Consider the following 15,298-nt stretch of genomic DNA (forward strand, 5'->3'; position numbering starts at 1 on the left):
ATGAAGGGGTGATTGAGCGCTAATGTGATTGGAATCTGAATTCATGCATTTTGATAACTCATTCTTTTTCATCAGCCCAAGGCAGTAGGATCAGATGGGTGGACCTCAGGTTCTGAAAGAGTGGGATTCAAAATGAAAAGCCCGTTTTACCTTCAAATGCACTTAAATCTCTAAGGGAAAATCGGCTTGTCCTAGTGCAATAATTTTCCTTGGTGGTGACAAGTAGGTAGGTCTTCTAGCTCTCACCAAGGAAGTCCTGTTTTTGTACATCCGGAAGCCCGTCCTTTGCTGTTACGAATGACAGCCATGCGGGTCAGCAGCTGGTGAGGCTGTAATTCGGTCTGGCCTCACGCTGGAGACGTCTCACCCAAGCGCCACGGTCAGTCCATGGCCACAGCCGCCCCGCGCACGTTGGGTAAGGAGCCGGGAGAGCATGACGAGGGGTTCAGTCCCGTGAGCTGCTGCTCGTCAGTAAAACATCTGGTTTCCACTTCATTGCAAGCAGATGGGAGCCACCGAGGAAGGACTTCAGGTAACAATCCTGGGTGAGCTGAATCAAGTCTGCAGATGATCTCAGTAATGCACTGAGCACCGCGGAGTCTGCATTGCTGTGTTGAGTCACAAAGTGGACTGATACGTGGACAGCTTGCAAAACTGCCTTTGGTCAAATGCATTTCAAGTTTTAAATGATCTGATTTGAGCGTTTTTACATGTTGGCAGCTAATGGAATTCAACTCAAAAATGCATTAAGTTTGGAGTTCCCGTCGTGGCACAGTGGTTAACAAATCCGACTAGGAACCATGAGGTTGCGGGTTCGGTCCCTGCCCTTGCTCAGTGGGTTAACGATCCGGCGTTGCTGTGGCTCTGGCGTAGGCCGGTGGCTGCAGCTCCGATTCAACCTCTAGCCTGGGAACCTCCATATGCCACGGGAGTGGCCCAAGAAATAGCAAAAGAAAAAAAAAAGACAAAAAAAAAAAAAAAGCATTAAGTTTGTGTAAAGCTGTGTGAGATGTTACCCTGATGATAAATGGAAAATTAAACCATGAATACCTTTGTAATATGAAGGCAGGTGTAGTTTCTCAAAAATGGACGCTGGAGATCCTGTTCTGATTGTCCATTAAGGTTAAAATTCCTCAACAACGACTGCCTGAAACCCAGCAGCGTTCAACTTCCCGGCATGGGGCTTTGGTGACGTGATGCTAGATCACGAGTTAGTAACTGTCCTTTACTGAGGGATGTAAATAGAGTGGCGGTGACCTTAGGGAGACACAGAGACCCCACCAGCTGTCTCTTCACCAGGTGCTCACAGTCGCCCAGGCTGAGCTGGGAACCCACCCAGAGCACCTGGAAGTCGGGGTGCACTGGGGGGTCAAAGTCACCATGACTGTCCTGCAGATGCGCCACGGCCCAGGCCTGAAGGGGCCGGCAGCAGATCCCGGCCAGTAAGATTGTCTCGGAAGCGCTCACCACTCGCCAGCTGTGGTCAGATGCTTGTAGGGATTCACCTGCTCCTGATCGCATGGGCGGAGGTGAAGGAGGCAAAGCTCAGAGGGTGTCAGGGCGTGGAACACGTCTTTAGACATCTGTCCACACCACAGAGCGCGCTGCACCAAGAGTGACCCCAACACAAACCGTGGACTCGGGGCGATGGTGACAGGTCAGCGTGTTTCGCCAGTTGTAGCAAATGCACCATCTGGTGGGGGAGGGTAGGCATGTGTGGGTTCTGTACCTTCCTCTCATTTTGCTGCGAACCTAAAATGCTCTCAAAATATAAAGTCATTTTTTTAAAAAAATCAAAATCGCTGCGATGTATAACGAAATCCTGGAATCTCTCACTTCCGGAGCTGGCATAGTGGCAAGACACCAAGAGGCAGGTGAAAATACTCAGCAGCTCTGAGTGATCCCTGCGAGGTTGTAAAATTACGAATCGCCGAGTTTCTCTCCTGCAGAAAGAAGCGCGTCGGCCTCTGGTGGAAAGGGTCACGAGGTCCAGTTGTCTTCACGGCCGGTCGGAACTTCTCACCGTGTCCACCTTCCCCTCCGGGTGGCGTATGCTTCCACGAGACGCCTCTTCGTGTGGGCATCACTGGCCGTCTCCAGCCGCGTGTGGCAGGGGCCACGGCCCCGCTCACGCATACAGGTGGACGTGGTCGCAGGCCGACTGCGAGGGAGGCCCCCGGAGGCTGCTGCGGAAACGCATCGGCCTCGGGAGCCGGGGTGCACGGAACACAGGGCGGGGTCCTTTCAGCCCTATCGTGGTGTGTGTTACTGCTGGAATATTACTTTTGATCTGTTGATGCTGAGAAAAATTGGTAGAGTGAGCATGTAATAGATGGTTAATAAAAGGAACTCATGCATCAGCTTGTGATAATTATCTAAGGAGCGTCTCTCACGTTTCCTCTTGGGTGGGATTGAATACTCGTGGATCTCGACGTGGTGAGCGATGTGCCTGTTCTCAGCACTGGGCGGGGAAGAGGGCATTCTGCTCGTTGGCGGTTACATTTCTGATAAACGCTGCCAGACAGCCTGCACGTTCTGTATTTTTTTACTCAGAACTGTTACAGTGTTCTGGATCCTGCCTCTATTGTATGTTATGCTTTCTGTGTATGTATGATTGGGGGTCTAAGTTTGTTTCAAGTTTAATTCTGGTAAAATGCACACAACATGAGATTTAGTGTCCTAACCACTTTCGTGTGTACCCTTCAGTGGCGTTGGGGACACGCACATGGTGCAACCTCACCACCGTCGTCCCCAAAACCTGTCTGTCTTCCCAGACCGAGACTCTGTCTCTGCTAAACTCCAGCTCCCTCTTTCCCCTCCCCCGCCCGGCACCCACCACTCGCCTCCGTCTCAGAATTTGGCTGCGTTAGGGACCCCAGTAATCATGTTTGTGCTTTAGCGTCTGGCTCATTTCCCTCAGCACGAGGTCCTCACGGCTCCTCCGTGTGGCAGCCTGTGTGCTGAATCCCTTCCTTTCCAAGGGCGAATGGCGTCCCATTGGGCGAATAGACCGCGTTCCTTTATCCTTGTCCGTCCAGCACGGACACTGGAGATGCTCTTCCCGCTCCTCTGTGGCGAATATGCTACGAGCACAGGGTGCAGGTAGCTGTTTGCAACCTGCTTTCACTTCCCTGGCTTTGTGCCCAGAAGCACAATCGCAGGTTCTCTGTCTAACTCTGCCTTCTGGTCTTGGGGTTGGGCCGGGTTGGGTTTTGCCATATGCACGGCTGGTCCAGGGGTGGATTCCCGGCCTCAGCTGTGGCAGTGCTGGATCTTGAACCTGCAGCACCGCAGCAGGAACTCTGCCTTCTGTTTTTAATGCTTCTTTTCCTTTTTTTTTTTTTTCCTTAAACTTTTCACTTGTGGTCCTCGAGTGTCGTCTTTACATCACAGGTGCTTCTGTGTCCTTGTGCTAATTGGGAAGTTGTTCTTTTTGCCTGTAGTTCTCACTGGACAGTTCAGAAACTAGCGATTTGATAGTCTTCACCCTCTGTTTCTGTAGCAGCTCCTCCAGTCTTCCGAGTCAGGATGGGTTTAGTCTCTTTCTCTCTTCGCTCTTTCCGCAACGAGTTAATTTACAATCTCGGGCCCTGGGCTCGTCCAGTACTCTGTGCTTTCAGATGTTCATTGCGTGTCATTCTTGTGAAATGCTTTTCACTGCGGAGCCGAGCCGAGCAGGCCTGCTGCCCGACCCCACGGCTCCCACCATGCCCCCCGCCGCTGCCACCCGAGCCGGTCAGGCTGCAGCCCCTCGCTGACAGCGTCCGCTGCATGGCCACGACCTCACGGCTCCAGCCTCGCTCCTACCTTTAAGTGGCTTCAGGGCGCCTGGCCGTGTTTAATCTCAGCTTCTCTGGTCACTTCCTGGCATCTCCAGTCATTTCCCAGGAGCGCCCTGGGTCCTGCCAGCTCCAGCTGCTCCATAGCCGACGGACACTTGGCTCTGCCCCCTGGAGAACCGAGCGTCGTGGGCGAGCCCGAGCCGCTGCTCCTCCCCCAGAAATACATTCTCCCTTGTTTGTTTCCTCGGTCTGGAGGCCTGCAGAAGCTTTTCTCGTCCTTGAACGACCCCCGTTACTCATCCTTTGTCAGCGTCTTCTCAGGGCCTGGTGCGCTCCTGTGCTCCCTTCTCTGTCCCTGTGATTTAAGTCTTTGCCTTTCTGACTCCTTCCACTGCCTTGGTCTTGACGTCACTCTGTCCTGCTCTCTGCCCTGCATCTCCTCCTCGCCGCCCGCTCTCCCAGCGGTGACTTCACTTCTACCGTGACCTGCCTCCCCTCTCCTGGCAGAGAAGGGCCAGCCGGGTGCCCTCCTCACCTGCCCAGGCGCCCTCGAGCCTCCAAGGGGGGTTCTGAGCTCACAGGATGCAGGGCCCGTCTGCCGGCTCCGTGTTGCCATTTGTTCGGCTCCTCCCGTCCTTCTTTTTAGAAATTATTTAGCATCTTGAATAGACCGTCTTCCTTTTTCCTTTCTCGTTAAATTCATCTTTTAGGCGTTCCCATTGTGGCTTAGTGGTTAACGAATCCGACTAGGAACCATGAGGTTGCGGGTTCCATCCCTGGCCTCGCTCAGTGGGTTAAGGATCCGGCGTTGCCGTGAGCTGTGGTGTAGGTTGCAGATGCGGCGTGGCTCCCACGCTGCTGTCGCTGTAGGCTGGCGGCTACAGCTCCGATTCGATCCCTAGCCTGGGAACCTCCATAGGCCGTGGGAGCGGCCCTAGAAAAGGCAAAAAGACAAAAAAAAAATTCTTTTAATAAAGGGAGTCATTCTGGACCAGCTATTTACACATGGTAACAAATGGGGCTCTTTGTGACCCATGGCTTTGTGTGTGTGTGCGTACATGAGTGTGTACGTGTATGCATCTGTGTGCGTGTGCGCATTGTATACATGTGTGCATGCGTGTGGTGTATTGCACTGTGTGTGCTGTGTGCATGTGGGTGCTGTGTGCATGTGTACACGTGTGTGTGCATGTGTGTACACGTGTGTGTGCATTATTTCCCTTACGTCTCCCCAGTTAACCGAATGAGGACAGCAGGCCACTCGGTCTGGCGTCTGTCCCCCCGTCACTGATGCGTGGCCCCGCGCAGCTGTCGCTGTGGAAGTGCTGAGCACATGCCGCCTGGCGCGCAGCCCTGAAGGCTCAGGAAGCGCAGTGGGTGTTTGTTTCTTTGTGCAGCATCTCCTGCGTCTCTGGGGGGGCTGGCAAACACCTGCAGCTCCCACGCCTCAGACCCCCCTTGCCCCTCATTCGGGAAAACCGAGGGGCTGCCGGCCGTGTCTAGGAGCCGGTGGTGTCCCTCCCCGGGTCCCTCTGTCCCCCATCTGATCTGCCTGCCCTGAACGCCCCCGCACGTGCACCGCAGCTCACGTAGGCTTCGTGGGCTAGCGTTTGCTTTCTGGGTTTCTTCTCTGGGGATAACTTTGTGAGAAGATGACGGGTGGTCCTTCCTCTGCTCCTTCAGGTGGACACACGGTATTGCTGTGTGCTTTCGTTAAGAGGTAAAGAGACCTTCTATTCTAGGACATGTCTTCACGCGTTACCACCCCCCAGCAGGTGATTTATGTTTTCGTTGTTAACTTTGGTGGGTGTGAGGTGTGCAAAGATAAGCAAGACCCAAAGGAGCCGAAAGCAGGGACTTGCACGTCTGTTTCACAGCAGCCCGACGCACAACAGCCAAGGGTGGACACAACCCGAGGGTCCAGCCACAGGTGACCGGATAGGAAAAGGTGGCACAGACACACAGGGGAGTAACCGCCTTACAGGAAGGGCATTCCGATACCCCCACAACCTGGACGAACCGCGAGCATGTTCTGCTGAGTGAAAGAGCGAGACAGAAGGACAGACACTGTGTGAGTCCCCTTATCTGAGGCTCCCCAGAGCAGGCAAGTGCATAAGGCAGAAGGGGGGCTGCCAGGAGGTGGGGAGAAGGAGGCATTATCATTCACTGGGTACAGAGCTTCAGCACAAAACGATGAAGGGATTCTGAAGATAGATGGTGGTGACGGTCGCACGACACGACTGTACTTAAAGCTACTGAACTGTACACTTTCAAAAAGATTAGATGGAAAGTTTTATGTCGTGTGTATTTTATCACAATTAAAAACAAGCAAACAAAATAAAATAAGTAAATAAGATGCAGTCCCAGCCTTGAAGGAGCCGCAGGGGCTGCGGTTGAGCCCCTTTGGGGACAGACCCTGCTCTCCAGCAGGTTTACGCTGTTTGAGGTGCCACGTACCCTCTCCAGGCCCGGCTCCAGGCTCACCAGCACATCTCCAGGTCTGACACCTGGGATGTCAGGACCTTGCTCCTAAACAGACTGTAAATATCACAACATCGTTATCACACAGCCAGGCTTTTGCACCCACAGGTCCCTGCAAGTGTGGACAGCTCTGTGTACAAACTGCGGTGAAAGGGGATGCGATTTCCAGGTGCCCCGTGGCCAGAGCTGGCTTCCCGGCCTTGACCTCGGCAGGCTCCTGACCCCGCTGACCTCACGCCCCCGCACCCCCCCCCACCCCCAGCCCCGCCGGGAACCAGGGGCCCGCGTTTCTCTGATCACACGGCTGCCTCTGGAGAGGCCTTAAGCCAAGGTGGTGAAGGTCAAGGTAGAGCTGCTGAATTTTCAAAGGAATCCAGCCCTTGGCTTCACCGGGACGACAGCGGCCCCGGGCTCTGGAACACCGAGGCGGCCAGAGCTCCAGGAGCCTGTCACCATGCCTGGGCGACGGCCTAAAAGCCTGCTTTGCGCCGCCACGCCGCAGCCCGGGGCTGGAGTGCAGGGTGCGTCTGGGGGTCGGCTTCAGAACGAGCAGACCCGGACTCACTGCTGTCCCTTTCTGGCCTCCATACTTGGCTCGTGCGTCGGCTTGATTTCTGTCCCACTCACCCCTCCCCAAAAGGCTCTTGGCTCTGACGACAAGTAGATTTTTACCAGCATTTTGAGAAGAAAGGGGGGGAGAGGGGAGGGCGGGGTGGCCCCGGAGGTCTGGTTCTGCCTGAGGTGGCCGTTCCCCACCCACGGGCATGTGAAATGCACGGTTAGCCCCTGGGAAGTGACGGAGGCAGAAAGCACAGCCCTGGCTCAGCACCACGGGGATGTCACTGGGGGTGCTCGGGGGGCTCGGCCTGTAAACCCACGTGCTTCAGCCTCCGGGAGTGCAAGGTGCAGGCGACACAGACCCCAACTCAGCCCCTCACCGCCCAGCCCACCGCCGCCTGCCTCCCGCTGTGCCCCCGGCTCGCTGCATGGACCTGCGGCTCCCTGCGCTCGCTCACGGCCTCGGTGTTCCGGGCTGCGAGGCGGGGATCTTTCTCAGCTCCTCTGGAGCGTGTTGGGGTTTTGTGTGTCTAAATGCAACAGCACCGGGAAGAACCTAGAAAGAGCCTAAGTGTCACAAAGAGACAAGACGCAAGGGTGTCAGAGCTGTCCGTCAGGACAAAGCAGTGCTGTCCCCTGCGAGGCACCTCTTCTCGGAATCCCCGGGTCGGATCCCCAGCCTGCATTGGGGACTCAGGATTTGACCTCACCTCGCCTTCTCGGCTTCTCCTCCTACACGCCGGCCTCTCCCAGAACATCCTCTGCCCCCGCCTCCGAGACCTGTGCCTTCGCTGTGCCCCCCCAGGCCCGAGCCCCTCCTGTGATCTCTTCCTTACACCCCAGGGCCTGCCTGTTTGTCGCCTCCCCGGCCAAGCGAATCACACAGACCTGGTGGCTTAAAACTAGCCCCTGATTGGCTCTTCCTTCTCCAGGCCAGAGGTCCAGGCAGGTGTGGCCGGCTCTCCGCTTGGGGTGTCACAAGGCCAGAACCTAAGTGTCAACCCAGCTGGGCTCCTGTCCAGAGGCCTTGGGACAGCCCCCCCTTGGAGCACATGGGCTGTGGGCTGTGGTGGTGAATTTCAGGTGTGAACTTGGCTGAGCTGCTCTGTCCAGGTATCTAGTCACACATTATTCTGAGTGTTCCTGTGTGTTGGGGTCAGACGCTAGTGAAGCAGTTGCCCTCCAGTGTGGTGGGCCTTGTCCAGTCAGTTGAGGGCCTGAATAGAGCCAAGGCTGACCTCTGACCTCCCCTGAGCAAGGAGGACCCTCCTTGACAGACGGCCTTGACCTCAAGCTGCTCCCCTGGCTCCCTGGGACTCCGGGCTGCCGGTCCTCCCTGCCAGCCCCCGACCCTGGCCTGACCCATAACACACATCCCAGTGGAGAACCTGACCCCTCATGGGCAGAGTCCTCTTTGTGCATCTGAGGTCCTCGTTCCCTTGCTGACTGAGGCTTGGGGTCATTCTCTCTTCTAGAGGCCACCCACAGTCCTCCGCATGTGGCCCACTCACCCTCAAAGCCAGGAATGCCGGCTCAAGTCCTGGGGTGGCCTCCACGAAGGGGCAGTGGACGGTGTATCCCCAGAAACACCCATCGGGGGGCACGAAGTCACTGCCACCCGCCCCAGGCAAAGGGACGGCTGCTTCCAAAGCGAGCAGAAGCCCCAGGAAGCCGTCCCGGGGCAGAGCACAGCTCTCCTCCGCTGCTCCTGGCTGGCGACGGGATCCAGAGATTCTGCGGGCTGTCCTGAAAGTGCCCCAGGGCGGCCTTTTTTCCCCCAAAGCAGCATCGTGCTTGAGCCCTCGGGGGTTCTGTCTGCTTCTTTTATTGGACAGGGTTCCGAGTTGCGTTACTCCCGGCCGTGGGGGCAGTTCTTGTGTCTTTCACGTCAACGCGGATGTTCTGAGAAAGTCCGCGTGGACGGCTTCTCCAGCCATGTGCCGAAGGCAGGAAAACCAGCTGCAAAACAAGCACGCTTTCATGTACATTGCAGACACAGGACACTTTCAAACAAAAAGCTTGTAAAAGTGCATTTTAAGGAAGAATTCTTACCTAGAAAATAAGAAACACCATTTTTCCCGGCCATCTCACTGGAAACCTTAACAAATCATGGCTCCCTTAGGCGACGCCACTAACTCATCACTGATGGGAAGAAAAAGCAGGTGTGTCCGTGTGTGTGCATTTATGTCTATGTGTTTGTGTGTCTCTGGGTATATGTGTGTTTCCATGTATGTGTTTGTGTCCGTGTGTGTTTATGTGCATGTTTGTGTTCCTCTGTGTGTATTTTTGTGTGTGTCTGTGTGGACGTGTGTGTGTGTGCGCGCGCGTGTTCGCAGCTGCCGAGGACAGAGGCCGTACCCCCTCTTATGGGCTGTGCCCTCCGCGGCTGCCCCACCTGCTGGGCATCCCTTCCTGAGTGAAGGGCGGTGGCTGTGCAGGTGGGTACGGGCCATCGCGGAGGTGGGTGCAGCACTCTGCCTCAGACTCACCGGGGATCAGGGCGCTGGCAGAGGGATGCTTTGGGGTTCCGACGGGAGATCATTTTCCAGCCTCTACAAGCGGAGCTCTCCGAGCCGCCAGCTCATCTCCAGTTCTTCTGGAAAAGGATGGATTCCCAAGACCTGGGACAGGAAGGTGGGACCCTGGAAATCCCAGAGAGCTAAATGTTTCCCTGAAGTCACTTGCAGCCTGGACCCCCAGCGCCCCGTGCTCCCCAGCTGGAAATGCTGCAGCCCCCAGACAGGCCGGGAGGAAACAGCCTGACTGAGCCTCCCAGCTCCAAGGGCTGTGGGAGCCTCACCCCCACCCCTGTCCCCAGGGAGAGAGGCTTCCTGGGGCAGCAGGGGTTGACATGGGCCAGCTGAAGAGGCCACACTCACAGCCATGAAATGGGGACAGCTTGTGGGGAAAGGTCTCCTGGGCAGGAAATGAAGAGGCTCCCGTGTCCAGTTTTCAACCTTCTGTGCACAGGTCGGCGGCTGGGTCGTTCCCACCCTCACTGTGCCTCCGACTGCGGCTGAAACTGGAGGAAATGAAAGCGAGCCAAGGAGGCGCGCACACTTCAGGGCCTCGTTAGTTAAAGGGTCCAGACAGGACCGGAGCAGGTCCACGCAGGAGCACGGAGCACTCAAGGTCACGGCCAGGCTGCTGCAGAGGGGGTCTGCCGACCACCACGCAGCATGGGCAGGTCTACCTGGAGACGCGCGTGCCTGGGATCCGACGTGGGGAGGTCGCTGTCCTGCTTCTAACCCGTAAAACTTGGTCTGCAGTAGTGACCCAGCCAGGGACCCCGTGACGGGCCAGCTGAAGGGAAAAGACAAACTTGTGTGGCCCCCGTTGCCAGACATGCAGATGCAGACACGGGCCAGGGCGGAGCTCTGCCTTAAGTGGGCTTTCCAGGGCTCGGAGCTGTTCCGGGAAGCCAGCACGGCTGGACAGCGCCAGAAGGAAAAGAAAGATAGCCCCCCTCTTCTCTGCGACTCCTCAGAAAGCAGCTACGAACGTCCTCCCGAGCCGGGGGGAGACAGTGCCGATGGCAGGGGGCACGGCGTGAGACGGCAAAGCAGAAGGGAGCCTGTGCGGCTAGGTCCTCTTCCCCAGACCCCACCCCAAGGGAGATCTGGACAGAACTCCCGTGGTGTGCGGCCTTGTGGCCCCTGGCCGACACAGCGGGCCACTGTTCTGCGTGCCTTCTAGATGCCCAGAGGACGGCAAGGCGTGCTGCAGTGCTGAGCTCGGGCCTGGCACCACCCACACCTCATCTGGTGGACGCTCTGGTCCCAGCATGAACGGCAAAGGGTCTGAGATTTCCTCCGCCTGCAGGCTGAGCGGGGCACCTGGTGCAGCCTATGGGCAACTCCTGGGTCAGAGAAGCTGCCAGAGTGTCAGCATCTGAGGTACCAGCCCGTCTGAGGCCGGACCCCACAGGGTGACGCAGAGAAGGCCGGGTGACATCCGCTCACATAGAAACTCTGAGCGTAGGAAGCCTGGATCCTGAAGAGCAGCCGGACGCCCAGCTGCTCTTCCCTCCAGCCCCTCGAGTTGGCTGCTCACGGCTCGGATGTCGCAGGGAAGACGGTCTGGAGAATAGGCGGCAGCGCCTTGGCGCGCAGGTGCACGGGAACCTGCAGGGGCAGGGCGCGTCCCCAGAGCCGCTGCTCAGGGGCAGGGGTGCAGGGGCCGGGCCTCCTTGTCTCACGATGAACTTGGCAGGACACCCAGCGCCCTGGTTGTGCTCACACTGGAGTCTCCCCTTCGTGCCTTTAAGAACAGCTTCGTGTCTCCCTTAGCCTTCTAAAAACGTGGACCCCTGAACCAGTCTAATAAGAACTCCTCCTCCAAATGAAACACCGAAGAGAATGAGAAAGAACATCTCGGAAAATAAAGGCACTATTGTTACTGTTACTGAAAACCACTTGTCCAACGTTTTTAAAAATATAAAGAAAATCAGAACTCTATTTGAGATTTTTTTTAAATGTGCTTTGAATATTAAACAAAAGGACCCGGCAGTGGATCTGATAAATACAACTTCAGAGCAGTCTCTGGCGCGGTCATGCCTAGAGATCTGTGAAACCGTTGCCCCCGTGTTCTGGAACAATGCCAGAGTGCCAGACAAACCACTCCCGTTTGGGTCTTGAACACACAGCTGGGCAGCAAGCAGAGACCCCATGGAGCTGGGGGGGACCTCAGGTCTGAGGCAGTGCAGGTGGGGGGATGGCCCTGTGATGTGTGGGGGCCACAAGCGGCTCCGAGTCACTGAGTGGGGAGTGGGTGACCACAAAGCGGCCGCCCAGATCCCTGGATGGACAGGTAGGCCCCACGGGCCTTTGACCCCACTGGCAGGGCTCACTGGGGTTCAGAAAGACTCCTTTACTGGCTGGGGGACAGCAGCTACCCCCAACGTCCCCTCAGTGACCCCCTAGCTCCCAAATGACCCCGTTCCACCCACTGCCTTCCCAGCCTGGGGACCCTGGCGTGTCAGGTGGGGCTGGGAGTGGCCTCGCCTCACTTGCTGCATGTTCTAACTTCCTGCTGTGTGGACAAGGAGGCGGGGCCAGTGAGCCACCCCGCGGACAGACCTAAGTGCCTGGGACTCACAGGCGCTGAGCATCAGGCTGTCGGCCGGGGTCCCAGGAGGAACCGTGCACCGTGTTGGAGTCGCTTCTTTGAGTCCGTGTGAGGCTCTCAGGCCTTCGGACTCAGGCTGGTTCTACAGCACTGGCTCCCGGACCGCAGCCTCCATAATTGTCCGAGCCGGTTCCTGCAGCGACGGTCCTGGGATGTAGATGTAGCCTCTGGCCTGTTTCCATGGAGATTCTGACTTCGGGGCTCTGTGCCGTGGGAAGCCTGGAGGGCAAACACCTCCTTCAGGTCAACATTTGTGGGATGGTTTGTTTCATCCAGATGGGGCTCCGAGGTTCTTTCCGTTTTCATTTTTATTTTGGAATAACCAGGTCTTGTACAGTGCCTGGCACACAGTAGGTGCTCAATAAATTATCAAGTTGTTTTTTGTTTTGTTTTTTGGTTTTGTTTTTTTTAGAAGTAAGCTTTCTGGGCTTGTAGAGTTCATAAGGAAGTTCAAGATGCTGGTTGGTATCTCAGTTATCATTAGGTACCATCAGTGCAAAGGGCGCTGAGAAGCAGGTGCCTCGTACAGAAAACCCTAGAGGCAGTGGATACTGGTAGAGGGTGGGGACGGGGCTTGGAGAAGACGGCCTCCCCTGGGACCAGGGCCCTAGGCACCTGTGCTAAATAGGAGCTTCTGTCTTCAGATGCACAAAAGAGTTTGCGTACATTGAGTCATCAGAGAGTTAAGAGTACCCCAGAGACAGGAGAGCAGATGAGAGGAATAAATACCTGTTCTTGAATCCATAGACACAGTGCAACCACCAGAGCGAAGCTGTGTGGACTCTTCAGAGGGCTTACTTCGCCAGCAGGATCGTGTCTGAAGGTGCAGGACTCGGTGAGCTGGACACCAGGCCAGGCGCTCTATGCCCTGATGGATGGGGTCAGGGCTCGGGGTGGGGGGATACGTGGGGGGACATCCCAGGGACCGCCCTTCCTGCTTAGGGCTGGTGGCCTGCCCTGGGACATCCGCCTGGAGGTGGACCAGAGGTTTCCCAGGGGACTCCGGAAAAATCTACACTTCTCTCTCTCTGGTCCTGAGCTGCGTGCTCAGCGTGTTTTCTCGTTTAATGCGCATGGTCCCCGGGTGAGGCAACAGACTTAAAAGATAAAGCAGAGACCGCAGCTAAGAACCAGCTGATCTGCGCCCAGGCCTGTCCTCTCTCTCTGTCACGTCCCGGCCCAAACGAGATCACTGGTTTGAGATGAAAGAGGTACGGACTGAATATCTGTGTCCCCCAAAACCAGGGGGACGGTGTCAGGAGGTGGGCGGGGGGAGGTGATGAGTCTTGGGGGTGGAGCCCCCAGGACGGGGTTGGTGTCCTTACAGGGGAGACACCCCCCCAGGAAACGGGAAGCAAGCGGCCTCCAGATGCCCGTCTCCTGATGCCCTCAGCTGGGACGTCCAGCCCCAGACCTGGGAGACGCACGTGTCTGTGGTGTTTAAGTCCAGCCCAGGGAGGTCAAGGTCACGGGGCCGTCAAGAGGCTGTAAACATGCACGAACACACGACAGAAGGCAGTGCGGGGGCTGCTCAACCAGCTCTGGACATACGCGCAGCTAAGGGACAGTATGTACGCACTGCTGGCGCCGTGGCACAAGGCGGTGTGTCACCTTCACTAATTTTTTCGCCCCGTCGAGAAAGCAGTGCTGCTCTTTCTTCTCTTGCGCCAGCCACGCCTGACGCCAGTGACTCCACGGGCTGTGGCCCTCGTCCAGAGGAGGCTCTCACAAAGCCGGAAACGCGCGAGGCGGGGGCTGGGCGTGTGACCCCTGCCTGAGGACACCTTATCAGCGCGTGAGGCAAGCTCGAATCACAGGTTAGCCTCTCTATTTTACGTTATTTAAGGTAATCTTCTCTAATTAACACAATCAGAGGAAAATAATACACTTTGGAGGCCAAAAAAGTGGCATATCTTAGATCAAAGATTTTGCCTGGTGATTGTGTTTGATTATCCTTAAAAGCATGCATCGCAAGAGTTTCTAGATTGTAGTAATTTGATTCTTGACTTTATTTACTCTGTATAGTCCTCGTTCTGAGATTTAAATCACGAGGCGACAGGGGTCTCCTTTCACAATGTTTATAACGTTGGTAGCCCAGAGGGCCGCTGTATAAACGAGACATTTTCTTAATGCTGATGGACAGAGTCATTTCTCAGCCTGCAATTACTTTTTCATGAACAACCTCTTTGAGCGCAGAGCCGGCCCCTGGCTGCCCCCCGCGGTTCTGGTGCCTCCCCGCCATCTGTGGGAGAGTGAGAAGAGAAAGCCTAGCTGCGTGCCTCCAATGCCCGTGGGCCTCTGTGTGCGTGTGTGTGTGCATGTGTGGGTGTCTATGCATGTGTGCGCGCCTGTGTGTGCACATATGTGTGTGTGCCTGTGTGTGCCACGCTGCGAGGAGCTGCAGGCCCGCTCGCCGTGCGGCAGCGCTGTGGCTGGGGCCCCGCGTGGCCTCTGCTGGCCTTTCAGAGACCCGCCTGCCTCGCAGTGGCGCAGAGCAGATGTGCTGACCTCCACGTGGTGGCCCACAGTGCAGAGGGGGCCCGGCCAGGGGACCAGGGGGCCACCAGGGTTGGTTCTGGTGACGCCCGCCTGGCCCGCAGACGGTGCCGTCTTGCCGAGCCCTCCCAGGGCGGTGAGCCAACGCGGGGTCCCTTCCTCCTCTTCTGAGGACCCCGGTCTTTGGGACCAGGGCCCCACCCTCACCACCTCATTCAAGCTGAGGAACCACCCGAGAGACCCCGTCTCCAAACGCCATCACACCAGGCTCAACAGGCAGCTTCAGGGGACACAGTTCAATCCCTAACGGGACCTGCGGGGACTCTGCCGGCCACTCGTGAACCTGTGTCTCCAGTCCTCCCGCCCCCACCCTTTCCGTGACCCTAAGACCTCTCCCCCCAGAGGAAACCTGGAAGCTCACAGGACAACCCTAACGATGACTTTGGCAGGGACGGCTCCTGGTAAAGGAGGGAAGAGTTGGCCCTCGCTGGGGGACGCACCCTGAAGACAGAGGGGCTGGAGAAGCCAGGCCAGAGCTGCCTGTGTCTTGAGCCCACCCAAGCCAGGCTGGGAGAGATGCGGCCCCGCGGCCCGATCCATGCTCTGAGGTGGTGGGACCCAGAGGCAGCGTGATGGGGTCCCCGGGGGCCCAAGCACTTTACAGGAGGGAAAACTCAGGGAATGTGAAGGTGAGTCTCACTAGGCCGCTGTGGAGGCCTGCGGTGACCTGGCACGCCTGCCGGGAGCAGGGGTCCAGAGCTCGCCCCGGCCACGCACCAGGCGAATGTGGGTCAGGACAGCTCTCCAGCCAGGCCCTCCCGCGTCTCAGCAGACGGACAGCGCGGACAGGAAGACTC

At 57.0% G+C, this 15,298-nt stretch overlaps 1 long non-coding RNA gene across 1 annotated transcript in view; it reads left to right on the top strand.

Annotated features, from left to right (window-relative positions):
- Positions 1–15,298, top strand: part of LOC102159132 — a 31,558-nt gene that overhangs the window by 12,205 nt on the left and 4,055 nt on the right. Inside the window, exons 2-3 of the long non-coding RNA XR_002336446.1 lie at positions 12,693–12,780; positions 13,042–13,762. This is a non-coding gene — a long non-coding RNA (uncharacterized LOC102159132). The remainder of the gene's footprint in view (positions 1–12,692; positions 12,781–13,041; positions 13,763–15,298) is intronic.

This window comes from Sus scrofa, chromosome 10 (assembly GCF_000003025.6).
Source record: "Sus scrofa isolate TJ Tabasco breed Duroc chromosome 10, Sscrofa11.1, whole genome shotgun sequence".
NCBI lineage: Eukaryota > Metazoa > Chordata > Mammalia > Artiodactyla > Suidae > Sus > Sus scrofa.